Source organism: Dipteris shenzhenensis, chromosome 32 (genome assembly GCF_047967505.1).
Source record: "Dipteris shenzhenensis isolate YYH24624 ecotype China chromosome 32, Dip_SZ_1.0, whole genome shotgun sequence".
NCBI classification, from domain to species: Eukaryota; Viridiplantae; Streptophyta; class Polypodiopsida; order Gleicheniales; family Dipteridaceae; genus Dipteris; species Dipteris shenzhenensis.
Genome location: NC_141627.1, coordinates 46,056,904 through 46,079,961, shown reverse-complemented (window position 1 = coordinate 46,079,961; position 23,058 = coordinate 46,056,904). Strand labels below are relative to the sequence as shown.

Below are 23,058 nucleotides of genomic sequence, written 5' to 3'. Positions count from 1 at the left end.
TATCGAAGCCATTTACGCTAAGTAATTTTTGGGATATTTATGTCTGTATGTTGATTTTATATGGCTCATTTTGATTTATTAAATGTATGAAGTTATATATCTGATGCACATCCAGAAGAACAAAAGTAAACAAAATCCTTCGTGCATGCTTTTCACAACATTTTGAAAAGATAACAATTATGGCTCAGGAAGACTGTTATAATGCTGGACTCACGGTGAATAGAAATGGAGAGTTGTTGAATGAGAAGCCTGTTATCTTCAAGGACTTGCCAATCGTTTGGAACCAGTTCACGCACTTGTCGGCAGCAGCCAACAGTATTATTTTGGATGACTCCTTATACAAGATTTGTAGAGACGCATCTGGAACATGGAGAGTACTTCCAAAGTTTGAGATGCAAGGTCTTGAAGAAATGTGCTCCTATTTGATGGACGATGTCACACCATGGCTATTTGTCTAGCTTCAAATGGAGGATCGACAGTCCTACACAACACCATTTGAGCATGACCTGTTCCATGATACAGAATCCATTGACATTTTGGAGTATATGGTCAAATACAGTTACTCGACTGAGTTATGAAGATGGAAGCAAAGGCATATAGTGCATACCAACTTATTTTGTATATAAATATTCACTTTAACATAATTCATTCTTTTTTTTTCCTATGTTGCCTGTTTGGAAATCGTAGACTGATTGGATTCCTTTTCGTGTTGCAAAATAGACTCGTTTGAAGTGTTCTTATTTCAACTCTTGCTTCATGTCTTTGAAACTTTTTCCTTTTCATGTGTGCTCTTAACAACCTTCTTGGAATGCAACGACCAAATAAGACTGTCATTTGTGGAATGGTATAGTAAGGCAATGTTTCTCTCAATGTAATATTATTACAATATAACATATAAGCATCAATTTGGCCATGGACACACATTATGCATTGACATAAACAAGGCCCTAGCCCATTTTCTTTAAGGATTTTTGGCATGCATGACAACCATATGTACTCACAACTTCAAGCATTCAAGATTTCAAACATTCATGAGATTAAAGGGATGCCCACTAAAAACCACTCTTTTAGGTCTAAATGAGCATGGTTCAGTTCTAGACTCAAAATGTGATGACTCATGCATTCACAATAATGCGTCAGCCATAATCACAACATGTAACTTAAATGAGAGGCATTCAATCCAAGATTATAGCAACATACACTACTATAGGGACAATATGTTTATTAGTGCAACTACTATTAAATGATGTCAAGGATTATGAGGATGCAAAGAAAAGGAACCATTGATAGTAAGATGGACAAACCTGAATAGATTTGAGCAGATCATAGTCAGATTTGAAATAAACATATGAGCATAATGAACCATAAGAAAAGGATAAAGGCTGAAATAACTTTGCAATATATAGAGGATTGCTCATTCACATAGTTTAACAGTGTTTGATGATAAGTAAATGTTTTTTTGAATTTGTAGATTTCAATCGTTAGATTTTGCATGCAATTGGGGTTTTCATTTTTCTTGGTTTGATACTTTTTTAAAACATGTCATGTTTGTATATTATTTGTTGATGTCAATGTTATATTATATTAGGTGGAAAGTGCATGAAATCATGCAAGCTACTCGGAATTTAAAAAAGGTGGATATCCATTTTCAAATAGATGCAGAGAATGCGCCATTTTTAAAGAGGAATGAATCCTCCTTAGCAAGTGAAAGTGATTTAGTAGCTCTTCGAAATCAAGGAAAAGGACATATGGATTTATGGTTAGAAGGGAAAATATAACCAGTAGATCCACAAACTTGTTAGACTCCTCAATTCCATAGATTGACTAGCTTAATAAAGTTCCTATGTAAGGGTGGGAATGGTTTGTTAGGATATTGTCGAAGGTTGATTGGTCATGGAGCAAGTAGCCTTCATAGCCAATATCAATCTTTGCTTAATAAAAGGGACAAAAGGATCGCAATGTTGGAGGCTTGTAATCAACATTTGGTATCATCTATGCAAGCTACAAGTGTTCAAATGTCTGCATATGATGGCATAGAGAAGAAAAATCAGGAATTACAGGTAAAGGTTCAAACATTAGATGCTTAATTGGGAGAGAGCACTATAAATGCAATTCACTTATAGATGTAAAACACAACTCTGAAGGATGAGATCAAGAAGTTAGAAAAAACATTATCATTCATGAAGGATACTCCAATGGGTCCAAGACTACGTAAGAGGAAATTGCATCCAATGGATGAAATATCCAAGAAAAGTGGTCACTGGAAGTGTCGAGTGAGCGCTTGTAGGAGTGTTTCAAAACTCATGTCTATCCATGATGGACACTACGGTGCTATGGGTGAAGTGTTCACAAAAAAAATGTTGGAGTCTGTTATACAACATCCAAAATTCAAAAGTCTAAAATCAGAGAGAACATCTGAGTCAATGAATAAAGTTGTGGAGCATTTTGATGCCAACTAGTGCATAGGGAGTTTGTGGTACTGTAGGGATAAGTACAAGGGCATATCGGCTCATATTTAAGAGCTTAAAAACAACATGTCTTTCGGTGAGAGCAAAAGTTAAAGCCCTGCTTCCTAAATCGACTGATGTTGATAAGGCCAGGCATGCACTCAATTTGGGCATAGTTGTTTTAGTCGCGGTGAGCCCTAGCATGTATGTGGTATACTAACTTTGAAAACAAAGGCTGGAGGGACTAAAGAATTGGAATTGATAGTCAACAATAACTTTGTGATGGATGTTTGAAGAGTTCTGCAAGCCATGGTGAAGTTTTATGATATGCCTATGGAGGAATGCAATGGTCCTCTGAAGATTGTACTAAAGCTTAATGAAAGTGAGGTGGTCAAAGGTAAAAAATTAGAAAGAGTTAGTTTGACAATGATGAATAGAATACTGGACCTTGAAGTTGAGCTTGATGATGCAAGACAGTTTAGTGTGCAATTAGAACATGAGATTTGGTGGTTGGCTGCCTTTGAGGTATGATGGAAATTTGAACTTTAATGCAATAATGCAAAAAGACTTAGAATATTTTGAAATAACATGTGACTTTTTTTTGCAGGTACCGAAAGTCACATTCAATTTTGAAGTGGTTTTTTGACCAAACCGATATCCCAAGTGTCATCAAAGGTCATAACAATGGTAAGCTACTTGAAGTTGAGGGCTATGGATCCTACCATGTAGAATGGCATCTAGCTGTTAACCTCAAGACTATTAAATGTATGTTTAATGTGGCACATGGAGCAAATACAAGCCATCCTTGTCCACTATGCATGCAAACGAGAGTACCTGCGAAGGGTGGTAAAAAGAAACAAAAGCAATGGGCCTTTGAACTTGCAGAGATAGATCAAACTAAGACACCAGATAGGGATGCTCCAGGGAAAGATCCATCATGGAGCCCAATTCTTGATATTTCTCTTGAGTGAGTACACATTTATGCGCTTCATGCTATTGTGAGAATAATTGAAAAGTTGGTGCATCTGTACATCATTGATGCATATAACTTGAAGCCCCAACAAGAGAGTGAGAGGATGATTGCAAGAATTAAAAAGGTTCTTTAAGATATGGGACTACACTCTGGGTAAGTAAAGATTACAAAAGATGAGAAAAAATCTGGAAAAACAAGCAATGTTCCTTGTAAGCCAAGCTTTGGTAGTGTCAAGGCTTTAAAATTCCTTTCTGCAAAGCAAGCTCAAATGTGCTAATGAGTTTGATGTATGGAGAAAGTTACACACTGCCTGTTGTGAATGAGGGGGAAAGGGACAAAAAAGACTGGAAAAGGCACCAGTGTGGTTAGCTCTTGATAGTTTGGTAGCTTACTACAAAAGAAAAGATTCAAAGAAGATGATGCACAGTGTTTCATCAATGTTGTGAATGACTTTAGCCGTTATATGGAGATAGCTTGGGGAAAGAATCATTTCACACAGTACATGGTAATCTCTAACTTGGACATTGAGATGTGCATATTGAATGGTCCTATATTTAACGATTTGTTTTTCTATTTGGCAGCACATTTTGTAGATTCAAGATTGAGAGACAAGCACGTAGTTTAGACATCCTGGCACCCTCGTACAATTGTGTTGATTGCAACTCTCGCATTTTCACCTCAGACTCTGACATCACGTGTACGTGGGATGTAGTGCCCCTAAAAATGGAATCCATCATGTCGACCATACCCTCGTCGTCATCCGGGAGACTATAGTCTTGTTGAAAGTGAGAAGGTATATGTGTACCCTCGTCACCCTCGTCATCCTGTCATAAGCTCATTCGTGTAAATAGAAGATCTTCTAATTTTGGGTATACAATAAGATTGCGAACTTAAATAGCTTTGACTTACCGATGATCCATCAACATGTGCAACACCAACGGGGGGTACTGGTTCCGGCTCCTCCCCATACATCCGCAAGTGGCGCATGATAATACGACGTTGATGTCGTACTTCTCGCTTGCAATGAGTGCAATGACAATATAACCTCTCCGTAAGCCACTTCGTGCTCCCGGGCGTTGGCGCATCATCGGATGAGCTTCCACTCGCCCCTTCCATCTACACTTATAAAACCAAAACATAAGCATGAAAAGGAGATGTACACAATTATGAGCATAGCATGTTTAATTTGAGCTTCTCTTGAGGCTATATAAAAGAATGACGTCGCTATATAGTAAGGATTGAAACAAAAAATCCTATATAGTAAGGCTATGTAGTAAGAGGAGATATTGACAATTATAGGCATAGCATGTTTGAGCTTCACAAGAGGCCACACCAAAAAATAAACAGTAAAAGTCGCTATATAGCAACGCTCTGTTCCGTCGCTATATAGCGACGATTTTAATTTAAAACGTCGCTATGTAGCGACGCTTTAAATTAAAAACGTCGCTATATAGCGACGAAAAAGCGTCGCTATATAGCGACGCTGTGGGTTAAAACCCAAAACGCCGAAACCCGCGGCGTTTTGCTCAAAGCTTTTCTAATCTCTCAAGTAAGCTCCCCAAAATCTCCTCCCACCTAATTTCACTGACCTCCCATCTATTCCAAGCAACCTCCTACTCTATTTCCCACTCCTCACCCTTCTCCTACCTCTTGTGCACCCTCTCTCTCCTTTTTCCCTCTTTGGTTTCCAGAAGGAAAGTTCTTCAAAAGGTGAGTTTTTTCAACAATGTAGGTTGTTTGTTTGTTAGCTTTGGTTTTGTGAGTGTTTCTACTGGTATTGCTAAAGTTTTAAACTAGTTTTCATGCTTGATTAGAAAGGATTCAAACAAAAAACGAAATTTCAAGAAAGAAAGAAAGAAACTCACCTCTTCTTCCTGTATTTCTCTTCCTTCTCTTCTCCTCAATCTCCTCCTTTCCTTGTCTCCTCAATCTTCTCTTTCCTTGTCTCCTTTCAAGAAGTTGCTTTTGTGATCTCCTCTTTCCACTAACATCTTATTTGAAAAAATGGGCTGTTTTCTCTCTTTTGTAGGGCCAGTCGACTACACCGAGCAGGACATACTCTCTCTTTTGTGGGCCTAGTCCACTACACCGAGCGGGACATACTTTTACAGGTAAGTGCTTCCTCTTCTTTCCATTTAAGCTTTTTGTTATTTGCATTGGCCTGCAGCTAGCGCCTTAAGCGCTAGCTGTAGTGATGGGCGTAGGAACCCTCTCTTCCCCCTTCTCTTTTTTCCCTCTTCTCTTATTCTCTCTTTCCCCCTTCTCTCTTTCCCCCTCTCTCTTTTCCCTTCTCTTATGCTTATGCTTCTCTCATTCCCCCTTCTCTATTTCCCCCTTCTCTCATTCGCATAAGCTCTTTTTCCGCATGAGCATAAGCTCTTTTTCCGCATGAGCATGAGCTTATGCGTAAGTTTTCGCATAAGCTTATGCGGAAATAGAGAATGAGAGAAGCTTATGCTTCTCTCATTCTCTTTTTCCGCATAAGCTCCTTCTCTCATTCCGCATAAGCTCCTTCTCTATATCCACATGAGCATAAGCATGAGCTTATGCTTATGCTTATATTCATGCTTATGCATGAGCATAAGCATAAGCATAAGCTCATGCTTATGCTCATGCATGAGCATGAGCTTATGCGTAAGTTTTCGCAAGAGCTTATGCGGAAAAAGAGAATGAGAGAAGCTTATGCTTCTCTCATTCTCTTTTTCCGCATAAGCTCCTTCTCTCTTTCCGCATAAGCTCCTTCTCTCATTCTCTTTTTCCGCATAAGCTCCTTCTCTTTTTCCGCATGAGCTTATGCTTATGCTCATGGGTGAGCATGAGCTTATGCTCATGTTTCCGCATATGCGGAAATAGAGAAGGAGAGAAGCATAAGCTTCTCTCATTCTCTATTTCCGCATATGCTCACGCAAAAGAGAAAGAGAAAGAGCTTATGCGGAAACTCATTCTCTATTTCCGCATAAGCTCCTTCTCTTTTTCCGCATGAGCTTATGCTTATGCTCATGGGTGAGCATAAGCTTATGCTCATGTTTCGGCATATGCGGAAATAGAGAATGAGAGAAGCATAATAGAGAATGAGAGAAGCTTATGCTTCTCTCCTTCTCTTTTTCTGCATAAGCTCCTTCTCTCTTTCCGCATAAGCTCCTTCTCTATATCCGCATGAGCATAAGCATGAGCTTATGCTTATGCTTATGCTTATGCTAGCATAAGCATAAGCATAAGCATAAGCTCATGCTTATGCTCATGCGGATATAGAGAAGGAGCTTATGCGTAAGTTTCCGCAAGAGCTTATACGGAAATAGAGAATGAGAGAATCTTATGCTTCTCTCCTTCTCTTTTTCTGCATAAGCTCGTTCTCTCTTTCCGCATAAGCTCCTTCTCTATATCCGCATGAGCTTATGCGTAAGTTTCCGCAAGAGCTTATGCGGAAATAGAGAATGAGAGAAGCTTATGCTTCTCTCATTCTCTTTTTTCGCATAAGCTCCTTCTCTATTTCCGCATGAGCATAAGCTCCTTCTCTCTTTCCGCATGAGCTCCTTCTCTCTTTCCGCATAAGCTCCTTCTCTATTTCCGCATGAGCATAAGCTCCTTCTCTCTTTCCGCATGAGCTCCTTCTCTCTTTTCGCATAAGCTCCTTCTCTATATCCGCATGAGCTTATGCTTATGCTTATGCTTATGCTTAAGCATAAGCATAAGCATCAGCATAAGCTCATGCTTATGCTCATGCATGAGCATGAGCTTATGCGTAAGTTTCCGCAAGAGCTTATGCGGAAATAGAGAATGAGAGAAGCTTATGCTTCTCTCATTCTCTTTTTCCGCATAAGCTCCTTCTCTATTTCCGCATGAGCATAAGCTCCTTCTCTCTTTCCGCATGAGCTCCTTCTCTCTTTCCGCATGAGCTCCATTCTCTATTTCCGCATGAGCATAAGCTCCTTCTCTCTTTCCGCATGAGCTCCTTCTCTCTTTCCGCATAAGCTCCTTCTCTATATCCGCATGAGCTTATGCTTATGCTTATGCTTATGCATATGCTTAAGCATAAGCATAAGCATAAGCTCATGCTTATGCTCATGCATGAGCATGAGCTTATGCGTAAGTTTCCGCAAGAGCTTATGCGGAAATAGAGAATGAGAGAAGCTTATGCTTCTCTCATTCTCTTTTTCCGCATAAGCTCCTTCTCTATTTCCGCATGAGCATAAGCTCCTTCTCTCTTTCCGCATGAGCTCCTTCTCTCTTTCCGCATGAGCTCCTTCTCTATTTCCGCATGAGCATAAGCTCCTTCTCTCTTTCCGCATGAGCTCCTTCTCTCTTTCCGCATAAGCTCCTTCTCTATATCCGCATGAGCTTATGCTTATGCTTATGCTTATGCTTATGCTTAAGCATAAGCATAAGCATAAGTTTCCGCAAGAGCTTATGCAGAAATAGAGAATGAGAGAAGCTTATGCTTCTCTCATTCTCTTTTTCCGCATAAGCTCCTTCTCTATTTCCGCATGAGCATAAGCTCCTTCTCTCTTTCCGCATGAGCTCCTTCTCTCTTTCCGCATGAGCTCCTTCTCTATTTCCGCATGAGCATAAGCTCCTTCTCTCTTTCCGCATGAGCTCCTTCTCTCTTTCCGCATAAGCTCCTTCTCTATATCCGCATGAGCTTATGCTTATGCTTATGCTTAAGCATAAGCATAAGCATAAGCATAAGCTCATGCTTATGCTCATGCATGAGCATGAGCTTATGCGTAAGTTTCCGCAAGAGCTTATGCGGAAATAGAGAATGAGAGAAGCTTATGCTTCTCTCATTCTCTTTTTCCGCATAAGCTCCTTCTCTATTTCCGCATGAGCATAAGCTCCTTCTCTCTTTCCGCATGAGCTCCTTCTCTCTTTCCGCATAAGCTCCTTCTCTATTTCCGAATGAGCATAAGCTCCTTTTCTCTTTCCGCATGAGCTCCTTCTCTCTTTCCGCATAAGCTCCTTCTCTATATCCGCATGAGCTTATGCTTATGCTTATGCTTAAGCATAAGCATAAGCATAAGCTCATGCTTATGCTCATGCATGAGCATGAGCTTATGCGTAAGTTTCCGCAAGAGCTTATGCGGAAATAGAGAATGAGAGAAGCTTATGCTTCTCTCATTCTCTTTTTCCGCATAAGCTCCTTCTCTCTTTCCGCATATGCGTGAGCATATGCGGAAATAGAGAATGAGAGAAGCTTATGCTTTTCTCATTCTCTATTTCCGCATATGCCGAAACATGAGCATAAGCTTATGCTCACCCATGAGCATCCGCATAAGCTCATGCGGAAAAAGAGAAGGAGCTTATGCGAAAATAGAGAATGAGTTTCCGCATAAGCTCTTTCTCTTTCTCTTTTGCGTGAGCATATGCGGAAATAGAGAATGAGAGAAGCTTATGCTTCTCTCCTTCTCTATTTCCGCATATGCGGAAACATGAGCATAAGCTCATGCTCACCCATGAGCATAAGCATAAGCTCATGCGGAAAAAGAGAAGGAGCTTATGCGGAAATAGAGAATGAGAGAAGCTTATGCTTCTCTCCTTCTCTTTTTCTGCATAAGCTCCTTCTCTTTTTCCGCATGAGCATAAGCATGCGGAAACTCATTCTCTATTTTATGCATAAGCTCCTTCTCTATTTCCGATGCCTATGCTTAAGCATAAGCTCATGCTTATGCTCATGCATGTGCATGAGCTTATGCTTAAGTTTCCGCATGAGCATAAGCTCATGCTTATGCGTGAGCTTATGCGGAAATAGAGAATGAGAGAAGCATAAGCTCATTCTCTATTTCTGCATAAGCTCATTCTCTATTTCCCACTCTATTTCCCCCTTCTCTCATTTCCCCATTCTCTCCTTCTCTATTTTCCCTCATCTCTTTCCCCTTCTCTATTTCCCCCTTCTCTCATTCTCTATTTCCTCATTCTCATTCTTTTCTTTCCTTTACATCTTCTTTCCCTCTTATCTTTCCCTCTTCTTTCCCTCTTTCCTTTCCCTCTTCTTTCCTTTCCCTCTTCTTTCCTTCCCCTCTTCTTTTGCCTATGCCTATGAGAATGCTCATGTTTGTTTATTTGTTTTCTGTTTTCGTGTTTGTGTCTATGTTAGACATGGGATCACGTCGCTCATCGGACGAGTACGGACAGCCTCGCAGGAGGAGAGCTCACGATCTATATGCTCCAGAGGACTTTGATTCTACCCAGAGGACTACCCCTGGTCCGACTCCTCTCGGTCCTAGCACTATGACTACGACCCCTCTTCCACGTAGCACTGCGACTACCCCTCAGGGGACTCCTTTGCTAGCCGCGCATGGCTTTGTTGGGACTCCCGACGAGTTTGTAGCGCAGATGAGCGATGAGGAGGCAGCGAGATTCTTCTCTCTGCTCTCTTAAAGGACCTCCGCAATTCCTTCCCCTACACCGACGGGTGGACGTACAGCCCAGCCATCCCCTCACGCCCCTTCGACCGCGGGATCATCACCTGCGCATGCCTCCCGCAAGGGAAGGAAGAGTAGGATGGGCGGCTCATGTTGTGCTGACTCAGGAGATGTAGACGAGTCAGCACACTCACGCTCCTTTAGGTCTCCACTTGGTCCGGAGACACAGTATCAGTCAGGTCCCTTTCCCTCTCCTACTCCCACAACTACTCCTCGATCCGGAAGCGGTCGCGCAGCTTCCACTCCTTCAGACTCTGCTACCGTCAGTCCCCCTTACTCATCAGGGGATCTCTCCTATCAAATCACATCTGCCAGAGAGATAATAGAAGACAAAAAAGGCAAAGCAGTGATGGCCGCCATGAGGCGGTTGATGAGTCATCACTTCAAGAGCGGCATAAATATCGATTGGCGGTATCAAGATGCCCAAAAGAAGCAGGCGGTGATCGATGAGTTAAAACAAAGATATCCTAATCCGCCAAATGTGGAGTTTAATAACAATTATATGCTCGAGCGCATGGGTTTGGTCCTAAAGCATCGCAGATCAACCATGCGTACTTCCATTACAAAAGGGTTGGCTAAACCCAGCTGGGCAGACAAAGCTGATTGGAAGTACTTCAAGAAGCAACATAGGGACCATCCCGAAATGTTCGAGGGTCAGAGGAGGGCTGCGAAGAGACGGCTGGACGTCGTAGGTACTTCGCACTTTGGTGCAGGCGGACGGTATGCATTCGAGGCAACCGTGGTAAGTTTAATTCTTTCCATTTAATGTATTGTTCTATTTGTTTTACTTACATATTACATGCACTTTAGCTAACTCTAACTCTCGTAAATTGGATCCACAACAAGCTGCGATGGGTCGTCTTCCTACGGATGCAGAGACGCGGCGTGCATTTCGGATAGGAACCAAGCCGTGGTTCATTGAGCAAGAGGCAATGGGAGCGACAGTCGATTGGGCTGAGGTGGCTGCTCGCACGGTATAAGTTTACTCCTACTTGTAATCTCACTTTTTAATTTAAGTTCCAATCTAATTTTCGATTTATATGGTTCACTCTTAGGGTCAAAGCTCAAGCGTCCCATCATCAGAGACGAGCGATCAACAGGGGCAAGGATCGGACGCAGGTGCCGAGGACGAGGGAGAAGACGCAGGTGTCGGGGACGAGGGAGAAGATGCAGGTGCCGAGGACCAGGGAACAGCCCAACAAGACGATTCGGATTCGGATTCGGATTCGGATTAGTAGTGGTAGTAGGATTTTGTATATCCGCTCGTTAGAGCAATTTTGTATCGCCCTTTCACAGGGTAATTTTGTTTCAAACTCAGTTGTATATGTATATGCATTTCTTCCTCATCGTTCACAAGAACAATTTTGTATCACCCTGTAAGCAAGGGAAATTTTGTTATAAAAAACTTTCTTTTGTAATTACAAAAAAAAAAAAAGGGTTAGTGGGGCTAAACAGGGCCAAAAGGAAGCCCTGTTTAGCCCCACTAACCCTTTTTTTAAGCTTCTGTTAATCGTCGCTATATAGCGACGTTTACCAGTGTCGCTATATAGCGACGATTCTCAGAGTCGCTATATAGCGACGTTTACATGGTCGCTATATAGCGACGTTGCATCGTCGCTATATAGCGACGATTACTAGCGTCGCTATATAGCGACGGTTTATAGCGACGCTCCTTTTCCGACGATTTTAACGACTTTTATAGCGACCTTTGCGCCCGTGAAAAAAAAAATTTTAATGTAAAAAGCGTCGGTATTTCCGTCGGAAAATGGCCTATGCCTTGTAGTGTAATGTGCATTTTGGAGTGCACATTGGAATACATTAAGTATTCCAATGTGCACTCTAGAATGCACATTAATGAGTGTGTATGTGTGTGTGCATGCAAGATGCACATTAGGTGTCGAGGACCAGGGAACAGCCCAACAAGACGATTCGGATTCGGATTAGTAGTGGTAGTAGGATTTTGTATATCCGCTCGTTAGAGCAATTTTGTATCGCCCTTTCACATGGTAATTTTGTTTCAAACTCAGTTGTATATGTATATGCATTTCTTCCTCATCGTTCACAAGAACAATTTTGTATCACCCTGCAAGCAAGGGAAATTTTGTTATAAAAAACTTTCTTTTGTAATTACAAAAAAAAAAAAAGGGTTAGTGGGGCTAAACAGGGCCAAAAGGAAGCCCTGTTTAGCCCCACTAACCCTTTTTTTTAGCTTCTGTTAATCGTCGCTATATAGCGACGTTTACCAGTGTCGCTATATAGTGACGATTATCAGAGTCGTTATATAGCGACGTTTACATGGTCGCTATATAGCGACGTTGCATCGTCGCTATATAGCGACGATTACTAGCGTCGCTATATAGCGACGGTTTATAGCGACGCTCCTTTTTCGACGATTTTAACGACTTTTATAGCGACCTTTGCGCCCGTGAAAAAAAAAAATTTAATGTAAAAAGCGTCGGTATTTCCGTCGGAAAATGGCCTATGCCTTGTAGTGTAACACCTAGATACTACAAAAATAGTACTAAAATATGTTGTTGTATCAGCATAGTACTAAAGAGATACAATTGGTATAGTACTAACATCTATTAATGTTAGCAAATACTGCATACTAGTACTAAAGTGTTCTAAGATAGTGGTAGTGTAGTATTAAAGAATGGACATATATAAAACTATTATAGTTCTATAGACTAATGGCATACTACTAAAAGCAACTAAAAGGTACTAAAAGGTCTAACCTACTACTAAATCAAGGTCTACCCTACTACTAAAAGGTACTAAATTAAATAGTATTATAATAGTACTAAATTAAACAGTATTATAACAGGACTATAATAGAACTATAACAAAACTAAGCTATGTAAAAATAATGTTAAATAGTACTAAAATACAAACGTAGAACCTGAGTTTTAAGAGAACACATACCTATAGCTTGGGTACTTGTAGGTCCAAAACCCATTGCAGCCATCCACTCATAGGACGTGATTTCACTACATGACTGTGCCATGCACTTTGGGGAGTACGAGAAGTGATGCGTTGCACACAACATGTGGTATGTATGCAAGCAAGGGGGGAATTACAACATCCAATGCCTGCAAGCCAAAGCCAAGGCCACAAAACACACACCTGCATAGAGACAATGTACAAGAAGTTCAATATAAGCTTCTTACTAGTGCACAATCACAAACAATGTAAATACATAAACCTAATGCAAATTACCATTCGATGCTAACAAGTAGGCTGGCAGGGCCTACAAGATGCTCAACCAGAGCAGGATGAACTGCCCTCAATCCCTGAGCATACAAAGAGTCAGCCAGACACTTTGTGTTGTGCATAAATTCATTGCTCCCTCTCATCTGCTCTGCAATCCTTTTATGATCATGCTTTGCTGACTGTAGCACATTTCTAGCAGCAATTAGATCTTGTTGCATCTTGTCTATCTCTTTTGGTAGCTCAATTTTGAGCACCTCGCTCTTCGAATTTTGGATTGTACTTAAAATCCAATCGTAAGTGCCGGTAATGGAGCCGCACTTTTGCTCTGCTTCCTTCTCTAACGTGCAAGCTACGTCTAATACTTCTTCTAGTGATTGGTTGTTGCTGACTTCTTGCATGTCAACATTGCCTCCAGCTTTCTTTCTGTCATTTCATATTTTTGCAAGCCATGTTTTTGAAAACCATCACCTGAGTAGCTATCAATCTTGCATGGCGCATGTTCAATTTTACAAGGTTCCGAGTCCTCTAATTGGATGCTAGAGGGATCTCCCCTCTGAAAAGTAGATCTGTGCTGAACAAAATCATCCTAATCAACCTCAATGCCTCCCTATTGTGATGCGTCAAAGGCACGGGCAAATACTGTACCAACTTCATTGTTGATGATGGTATCCGTTTGGTAAATCTTCTTGTAGAGCTTGTAAAACTCCTCCTGTAAATCAATGTTAAGGCAACTAATGTGGAAGCATCTATGTGTGGTAGGATGCGAGCAGCGCCATGTACTTGACAACCACTCATTCAACTCTGAGTGAGTTTTCGGCCTAGCTCATCGAAAAAATCCCACCCCAATTTCGGTCCTTGAGAAAATTTGAACCAACCTGTATGTTCAACCTTCTTCTCCTTGCTCTTTGCGTTTCCCTCACTTCTCTTCTTTGGAGTAGCCTTCAACTTGCTTTTCGATGGAGATTTCTTTGCAGGTAATTTTGCCACAAGGCTTTGTTTTGCAGGGGAGTTCTTCACCGGCTTCTTCATCCTTGATAGCTCAGAGAGAGAGAGAGAGAGAGAGAGAGAGAGAGAGAGAGAATGCAATTGGGGACGGTTCTGAGCATGCAAGAGGGGACGGTTCTAAGCGGGCTAAGAGAGCATGCAGCTATGTGAGAACAATTCAAATGCAAAAACGAGAGAGAGAGAGAGAGAGAGAGAGAGAGAGAGAGAGAGAGAGAGACGTATCTCATACTACACATGCACATTAATTATTAAGCTGCATAAAATTCGTAACAAGAATCCATAACAAATCTTTTTAACGGGTACATTTTTACTTATGAATAAGATTCTTACTTATGAAAAGGTCACTCTCTTACTACTAAAGAGTTTTGCTAATAGTATATACACTGTAGCATGCTTTCACCCATGTATATATCAACATGTATTGAAAAGTGTGCTCACCCTTCTTGTTTGTGCATGTGCTTTAGGTTTGTCTACATCCTGACATAGTGCATGTTCAATTTGTGGTCCATCGTTAGTCAAAGAGAGGCCTGTGCTCCTAAGCAAGGTGATATATACCAACAACCATCGATTCTTGCCTACATCGCATCCCAAGTATGTCCCTTCCACCAATGGGATGGAGCCATTTCAATGGAGCATGCAAGATTGGGCAAGGCATTGGGAGGAGCATCATAAGAATTCCCTCCTCCTAATGGACCACCAAGAGGTATGTCACGACATTTGATCTTGTTGAGCCTCCCCTATTGGTCAAAATTGAAGATCCAACATCTTTTGGATCCCATGCATGTGTTCAAAAATGTGGGACAAGCCATATGGGAACATGTAACGGGTAAGAGGGATTCACTTGGTGCTAGGGAAGACATGCAAGCTAGCATCTCCCTCCCTCAGCCGCACTTTGCATGGGACCTCGTGGTGGGAAGATTATCCTTTCCAAGGCACCTTGGATTATGTCCAAAGTAGAGCAAGAGCAAATGAGGAAAGTCATTACCTCCATTCGCACCCCCACCGGCTACATGCTGTCCCTCAAGGGTACATTCACAAAAAGCAAGAAGGGAGGCTCTGCTTAACTCTATGGACTCAAGAGTCATGATTGGCAAAAGATGCTTCAGGTTAAACATTAATCCTTCTTTCTTTGTTTACATGTGCTCATGTCTTTAATGGAGGGATCCCAAACAATGAGCAATAGTGAACGAGTAAGACATGAAACAAGCAAAAGGGATTATTTTGAATTTATGGATATCTAGAAGATTTTCTATGTATGGTATGTTATATGGATTGCTTTACAATGATTGCTTGTTTATTTGTGAGGGAGTTTTTAGATGTTGCATATCTTAGCCAATTTATGGATATCTAGAATATTTGTTTTATAATGCTTGCTTGTCTATTTGTGAAGAAGTTTTTAGATGTTGCATACCTCTCAATTTAGCTTCATTACTTGATCCCAATTGATACTTTGGAGGGGATCCTGATTTGGTTGCCCTGCCCATTGAATATACTAATGCTGACAGGTAGATGTTGCATGTCCATGCGCTTGTCCACTTCACCCTCTTGGGCTCTAACGGTGTGCATGCATGTAGAACATGCCTCGCCATCTTAGTTGAAGAGTTTGCATCAGGTACACAACTGAAGTCACTGGCGGTTTGGACCATTGTAGCCATTAATGGCATTCATGTACTTTGAGGCTATGTTGCCCTTTCGTGTTTCCCATAGGGCTAGCTATTTCAACCACAAGAAGAAAACGTTGTTTGTTGTTGTTGCGTGGTATTGTCTTACTCATTAGCTTATGAGATATAGAGCTAAGTATCAAACTAAACCCTAAATGAGGTCCCTTTCATAAGTCCTAACTCAAAGAGCCATGTGTAGCTAACAGAGATCTTCTCTTCTAAAACAAAGCTCGTATACTCCGGATGATGCATAACCTGCTATGAGCATGCCCACAGAGGTTACAGTTTTTACAAGCAGCTCATCAAATTTTAAGGAATGAGAGTGGGCCACCACCATATGATAAGAATAAGATCCAAGAACCTTCACATTTAAACCCGAAATTCCCTCCATTCTTTCATCACTATATACTTGGGGAGTTCCAACCAAACTTAGGCTACTGAAGCAGCCACAACAAACCAGCAGACATATTAGCCATCCAAAACACTCACTAGTTCATACTCGACAGTTGAAAGATTATTATCCTATGTTGACACAATGAAACAAGCGAGCAAGAGTGTCCAAATGTATTTTTTCAATAACTATAATTCTTCACAATCTTCAAAATCAAGGAATAATTTTCAACAATTATTCCTCCATAATGCTCTCATGATCCACAAGGAAGCATCTTCTCCAACGACGCTCTTTGGTAGTCTTCTCAAACCTTGGATCCCCAACCATGCGCCTTACCATAGCTTCTGCATAATCTAGCAAAATACTTCACACCAAAAAAAACACTTAACATTGACCACCAACATGGCGAAATGCAACAAATATCAAATAGCATCAAGTCTTCATTACATGTTTAATGCAATACAATTGCTCATGAATGACAAATCGTATAAACATCAAATACAAGAAACCAAACTATGTTTTCAACCTTGTTCAATAATAGAGTTAAGAACATCCAATATTGAAAAAATAACACAAAAAAAAGTCATCAGCTCACTAGTCATATGGCGACACTCCCATGAAGACATCAACTATGTCATCACCCTGAAGTGAAGTACCAACCACCTCGACTCCCAATGGCTTCTTTTTGGATTGTAGAAATGGTTGGACATAAGCGGAAATGATTCTCTCATCCAAGTTCATAGAAGCACATAAAAAATTGAACTCTAGGCAAGCCCGCAAGAGTGGGGCAGTGCCACAACAACCCAACTCAAGTACTAAGCCACCACTGTGACAGAGCATCTCTAAATAGCAAGCCATAAATGTATGGCTTCTCTGCATGCTTTCTCTCCATTTGGTACCATCTGCCTCTTTCGCCATGTTCTCTAAAGGCAAGTGATGATAAACAATAGAGTCCATAGGTTCCATGCGCAAGGTCTGAAAGAAGGACCTACTTGCAGACAAGAATAAAGAAGAATCACATCCTTGCCTTTGAATCAAAAAAAGCATAGAGGCATTGTACTACAAGTAAACAATGCAAAGCATAAATTGAACAATTTTAGAGATTAGATAAAACAAAAGAGCTTTACCAAAATATTAGATTTATCTCACACCATAGATCTTTGGCTTCCCAGATTCAGAAAACCATATGGCAAATGGTGCATGACTACCACTCAATGCGAAATCATCATCTCAGAAACACGAGAATATCTCTCTATCCAGCTACAAGTAGGTCCTACAAAAAATAAAATGTCAAAAGATGCATATACAATAATATTTTTCTCTATTGAAAATTAAAATATGAATAAAGAAGCCAACCTCCATATTGGGATGCCAAGATAAGCAACCAACCACTATCACATAATGATGCTGCTGCTACAAAAATACCATAACGCACATGCTCCTCAGTGAGTGTATCGTAAAGAGAACATGGCAAAGGTCCATCAAGAGTGCATCCAAAAGGAAGGTCCAAAAACACCATCTCTGATGCCCAAGACACAAGCTTACCATTGCGGTAGTACTTCCTATCTTTAGGATGATATTCCATGAAGTGCTCATGCACGCTAATGTACATGAAGTTTTGGTTTCCATAAGCAAAAAACTTGCCAATAGCAATGTAATCACCAACTATGGCCAAGCACTATAGATTCACATTGGATGGCAATAACTCACCCACATGTTCGTTTACATACACAAAGAAGCTAGTCCTTCTAGCAATGCATGTGTTTTTGGAACCACCTACAAGTAAATGACAACCAAATATCAAGCAGCTGCAAAGAAAAACCACACCCATACAAAGGTACATGTGCACTTCTTCTATACAAGACAACATCTCACCATTTTTTGATTGATTTTCATTTTCATCGAGTGGTTCTATTTTCTCATCCTCTTTGTCGTAGTCCTTATCATGCTCTTTGTTACCATGAGACAAATGCTTAGAGTGACCTTTCAAATGTGCAAGCAAACACTTCCCTACCATCCATATCAATCCACTAAGGACAATTCTCAATCTCCCATTTTGAAAGAGAATGCATGTTAGGAGGATACATAGTAGTGGTCTCATCAATTATTGACACCCAAGGTCCACAAACCAATGGGAGAGCCAACAATTGATGACTCTCCTTCAGATAGATAAGAAACCTACATCATTAAAGTAAAACCCAAGCAATAAAATACCATCAATATTTAGCAAACAAAAAAATGTACATTAAGGCCAAAGCACAACATACAAACACTCACCTATGCCAATTGGATCAAGTCAAATTTTTTGAGCGCCCTCAGTTTAGGACACTTCTCTCTATCTTCTGAGCGCACAATGGTACTGAAAAGGAATCTCCTTTTCTCCATATGTATTTCTTCATAGTGCTTGTGCAATGACATGTCCGAGGGAAATACAATATCCTATGGCTGCTCAATGATGTCCTTAAAGACATCTTGTGCTCGTAAGATAATCCTCTCTAACACAGATTCTCTTTGCAGCAAACTACCAGTAATAAAACAACAAAAAAATATAAAAGATTAACAATAACCCATAATTACCAAAAAGCAAAAGCCAAGCTATATATTCTCACCCTTTGTAATCATGGTCTCCTCTTGGTAGACAATAAGCTGCCTTTGTGGCTTTGTTTGCTTCAAACAAGGACAACCAATGCAACTTCATCTTTATAGGTACATGGGAGCAAATTCACCTTCTCCAATGTTGCATAACTTTCACCTGACCACATTAATGACAATACATTCCTCCACCAGTGATCTCCCAGGGCGGGATCAATAATGTTGAGGATCTTACAAAAAACAATATATCCACTAAGATTCATAGTATTGTCAAAGAGTAAACTACATAAAATTGCGAATCAAAAAAAGAAAAAAATAAACACCTTTCCAATTCTATCGCTATACTTCCTTGTAAGCTCATCCACTTCTTTCATTTTCAACTTGTGAATTTCATCTTCAGAGAGAGTTGAGCGAAGAGGCTCAATCTTTTTGTGCAAATCCTTGCTTAATTGAACATATCAAGTATCCAATAAAAAATAGAAACAAATACAAATTTAGAAGAAATAAATACATTACAACCTTTTTGTCAAGAAATGCATTCAAGTAGATGAAATGTGTACAAATCATTCCACCTACATTATAAACAAGCCTGCCCAAATATCTCCTGGTGAGAGGAAACCATGGTTCTGCTCCCTTTGTATGCTTCCTTCTTATTGTAGCAATTAATTTCACATCTTCATCTTAAATCTCCTTAAGATAATCATCAAGATTTGCAAAACAAATATTGTAAGTGTTCACAAGCTCATCTCGCAGCAAAGTAGCCACCAAAGCATATGTATTGAGGCTTCAAAAAAGAACAAAGAATAATACTTTTGAAAAAAATTCAGAGCCAAATAAATTGAATGTAAAGGTAAGAGAGAAACAATACTCACAAGTTCATGCATTGAAGACACGAGAGGAGACTGACTTTTTGAGGATCAATGATAGTAGACAAAACTCGAACATGCTTGTCCTTGCAATTTGCAAATCTCTCTTTAATAATTTCTAGCCATGCCACTGTCATATGTTTTCCTTCCCAAACATAAAACATATGATTTGACAAAATATGTAAGGAAGGTCTCCTGGCAATCGCCTCCTCAAAATCTTTATTTATTTCTGGATCCTAGGTTGAAATGACAACATCATCCACAATCGACTCCTCACTTTCACAAGTGTATATCTTCATGCATTGAAGACACGAGACGAGACTGACCTTTTGAGGATCAATGATAGTAGACAAAACTCGAACATGCTTGTCCTTGCAATTTGCAAATCTCTCTTTAATTCTAGCCATTCCACTGTCCTATGGTTTCCTTCCCAAACATAAAACATATGATTTGACAACAGATGTAAGGAAGGTCTCCTAGCAATCTCCTCCTCAAAATCTTTATTTAGTTCTGGATCCTAGGTTGAAATGACAACATCATCCACAATTGACTCCTCACTTTCACAAGTGTATATAGAAAGAATAAAGACACCCTTTTCTGACACATAACCCTCTTTACAAAAAGCAATCTTCACACCTGAGAGGTCATCCCTTAGACCGCGAACTCTCGCATATGGGATGAGGCAAGACAAAGGAATTGGAGGACAATCAAAACAACTTACAGCGCGTGTTATCTTGAGAATATCTTTCCCTTATTGCATAACCATCCTACTTTCATCCTTCAATGCATCCCCCTCCTTCAATGCATCCCCCTTTTTGTAGGTCTCAGGACGCAGCACATAAGGTACAATTTGTAATGTTGACTCTTTCACACTTATATCTTCATGAACACTTTGACACTCCTCAAGCTCCATTGGCTCAACAGAATCCTCCCTTATTTTATTGAGAGCCATCATGGAACTTCTACCTCTTTGAAATTTTTTAGACCCTCCTCTTTTAGGTGAGTCAAAAGGACCAGTTCGAGCACTGCAACCAACAAAAACCACACATATATATAGACTTGAAAGATAGTGCAGATCTAGGCCTGGCTTTAGATATATACCTTTTGGACCCATAGACTTTCTACGCTAGAGATATAAGACTCCAAACCTATGCACATACCAACAACTCACTATATAATATGAAACATCCAAACCTGTGCAGATACCAACAACTCCATAGCAAGCACTATCTTTGCATTAACTACAAAAGCAAAAAATCTTCTAAAAGACCTTTCACATGCTTAGAAGGGAGTTTTAATGTTGATAACAATTGAAAGTGCATCTTTGTTGAGCACATCTGAGCAGTTTGGATTTTAAGTGATTGATATCATTATCTTGCCGATATCATCACATGAACCAACCTTTTCTTCGCACGAACTCTTACATTCATATTTTAACACACATGTACACAAGCCCTACATTCCAAGCACACCCCTAGGCAATACACCAGCCCAAGTACACTTATATCTATGGTGATATCCAGAAAGAAACCTCTGTCATCATTAATCTCCCACAAAATGACACACTCATAGAATGATAACATGAGGCGGGTGTGGAGATGAAACTATTATTGCAAGCATAAGCCTAAGAGCCATTGAGACACCAAAAGCCAAAGGAAACTAGGGAGACTCCCCCTAGGTGTGCAAGGTTACATAAGGAGCTGATAAGGCTATGTCATACTATAGGAGGAAAGAACAAGACAAGTGTTACATAGTGCCAAGGGATGTCCATCTACAAAGTGTAAAAAGGATAGCTATGCGAAGTGCTTTACAAGGCCTTGCACCATGAGATTGCTCGATCAAAAGAGCCCTAGATGCAATCGTACTATCCTCAAAGGGCATGAATCAGCTCCTACCAAGTAGCTGTGATTGTCTTTATGGGTGACTCCAATCTCCCCTCAAAAGCTTGAAGGCAGCAAATCGTCCAAGTGAACCAGATGGTGAGGCTGCTAAGCAAATCCTAGCAAAGATCACTCGTGTGTCCAAGAAATCAAGAAAAGAGAAAAGGTACAGCTTGCCTCCAAAAAATCTAATGGCTTGGTTGGCCTGCTCTGATTCATATCCCCAAGAGTAGGCCTTGAGAAAGTCGACCAAGCTACAATGCCCCAAGTGTACATGTCGTTAGAGCTAGAGGAACCACGATCCATACAACTTGCAAGCAGACTTGTGCCTGGTGTCAAGAATGCCAAAGGGAATGTTGCACTGTCTCCAAAGAATGGCCACATAACACGAGAGAGTGGAGACCATTATAGATGAACAAGGCACCAACTACAAGACATGAGTGCACAATCAAGCACTGAAAGGTGGAAATATGACATGCATGTCTACTAGCCCACAACTTGAACCAAAAGTCAACTAAGAACTGTGGAGAAAGTCCCTGTAAGCACCAATGCTTTGAAGCTATTGGAGAGGCCATCCTCTGTGCAGTCATTCTATGCCTCCCACTACCCAGTTGAACAATATACTAGAAAAAGTTGATCCCTAGAGGCTCGGAGAGCTAGTACAAATCACTAGGGTCCTATTGATGCTATGTAAGGGGAGTACTAGAAAAAGTTCATCCCTAGGGCCTCGAAGATCTCGTACAGATGATGCCACTCATACTTGCTAGGGTCCCACTCATGCCAGGTAAGGGGCATGCACCATAGACCCATATCCCCAGTCCAAGTCCACTACTGTGAGGTCAAGATCACTGTACCATTTCAAGAAGCAATTACAACCAGTCAAATCCACTGAAAGACCCAGCAACCAAAGGCGGCTCCTCTATCAACCTCTGAAGTCTGCTCTCGGATGTCGAGCTCACTCCTCATCATAGGATGGGGTTCTTTAACATAGGCCAAGTCTCATAAGCTTCCAAGCACACAAGATCCTCGCTTTGCCCACCTCCCACATTAAAACTAACTACATTTCATACATTCGAGTCATATGCCCACCCATAATTGTTCATCCATGTAGACACTATCCATAATTCTAGGATAGTGTCTACATCTTTGCAGAAACATGATGCTCTCTTTTGATCATAATGCTCTTTTGAGCATTATAGTGATGTATAACAAGTTCTTAGAGAAGATTAGAGTGTCTCTAAAGAAGCACAACCAAATGATAAATAACTCTTACAACCTTAGTTCCTCTCATCACTGGAGATTATAAAAACTGCTTGTCTATCATCAGCTACCCGCAGTCAACAAACCGTAGGAGCATGTGAAGCCAGTACACACACACGCAAAAAAGAAAAAGACTTTCAGTTCAAAAAAATGCACAGGGAAACTATCTTTTGCAGAGATATGAGATTTTGAGGATGGCTTACCACAAGCTCCACAAATCGATGAGTACAACTTCCATGCGTAGTTTGAGCAGTTGATTTGTACTTGAGAGAGCCCTCGGATGTCCATATACCCTATTTTCCCTCACACGAAAGAGAACCCAAAGGAGCCCGCGCCGGTACGGCTTGTTTAACA

The 23,058-nt window shown here is 40.6% G+C and overlaps 2 pseudogenes; one reads left to right on the top strand and one right to left on the bottom strand.

Annotated features, from left to right (window-relative positions):
• The first annotated feature begins 179 nt into the window (after positions 1-179).
• On the top strand, positions 180-15,172 carry LOC147880861 (uncharacterized; annotated as a pseudogene).
• A 3,395-nt stretch (positions 15,173-18,567) lies between these two features.
• Positions 18,568-20,516, bottom strand: LOC147880860 (uncharacterized; annotated as a pseudogene).
• Positions 20,517-23,058: the final 2,542 nt, after the last annotated feature.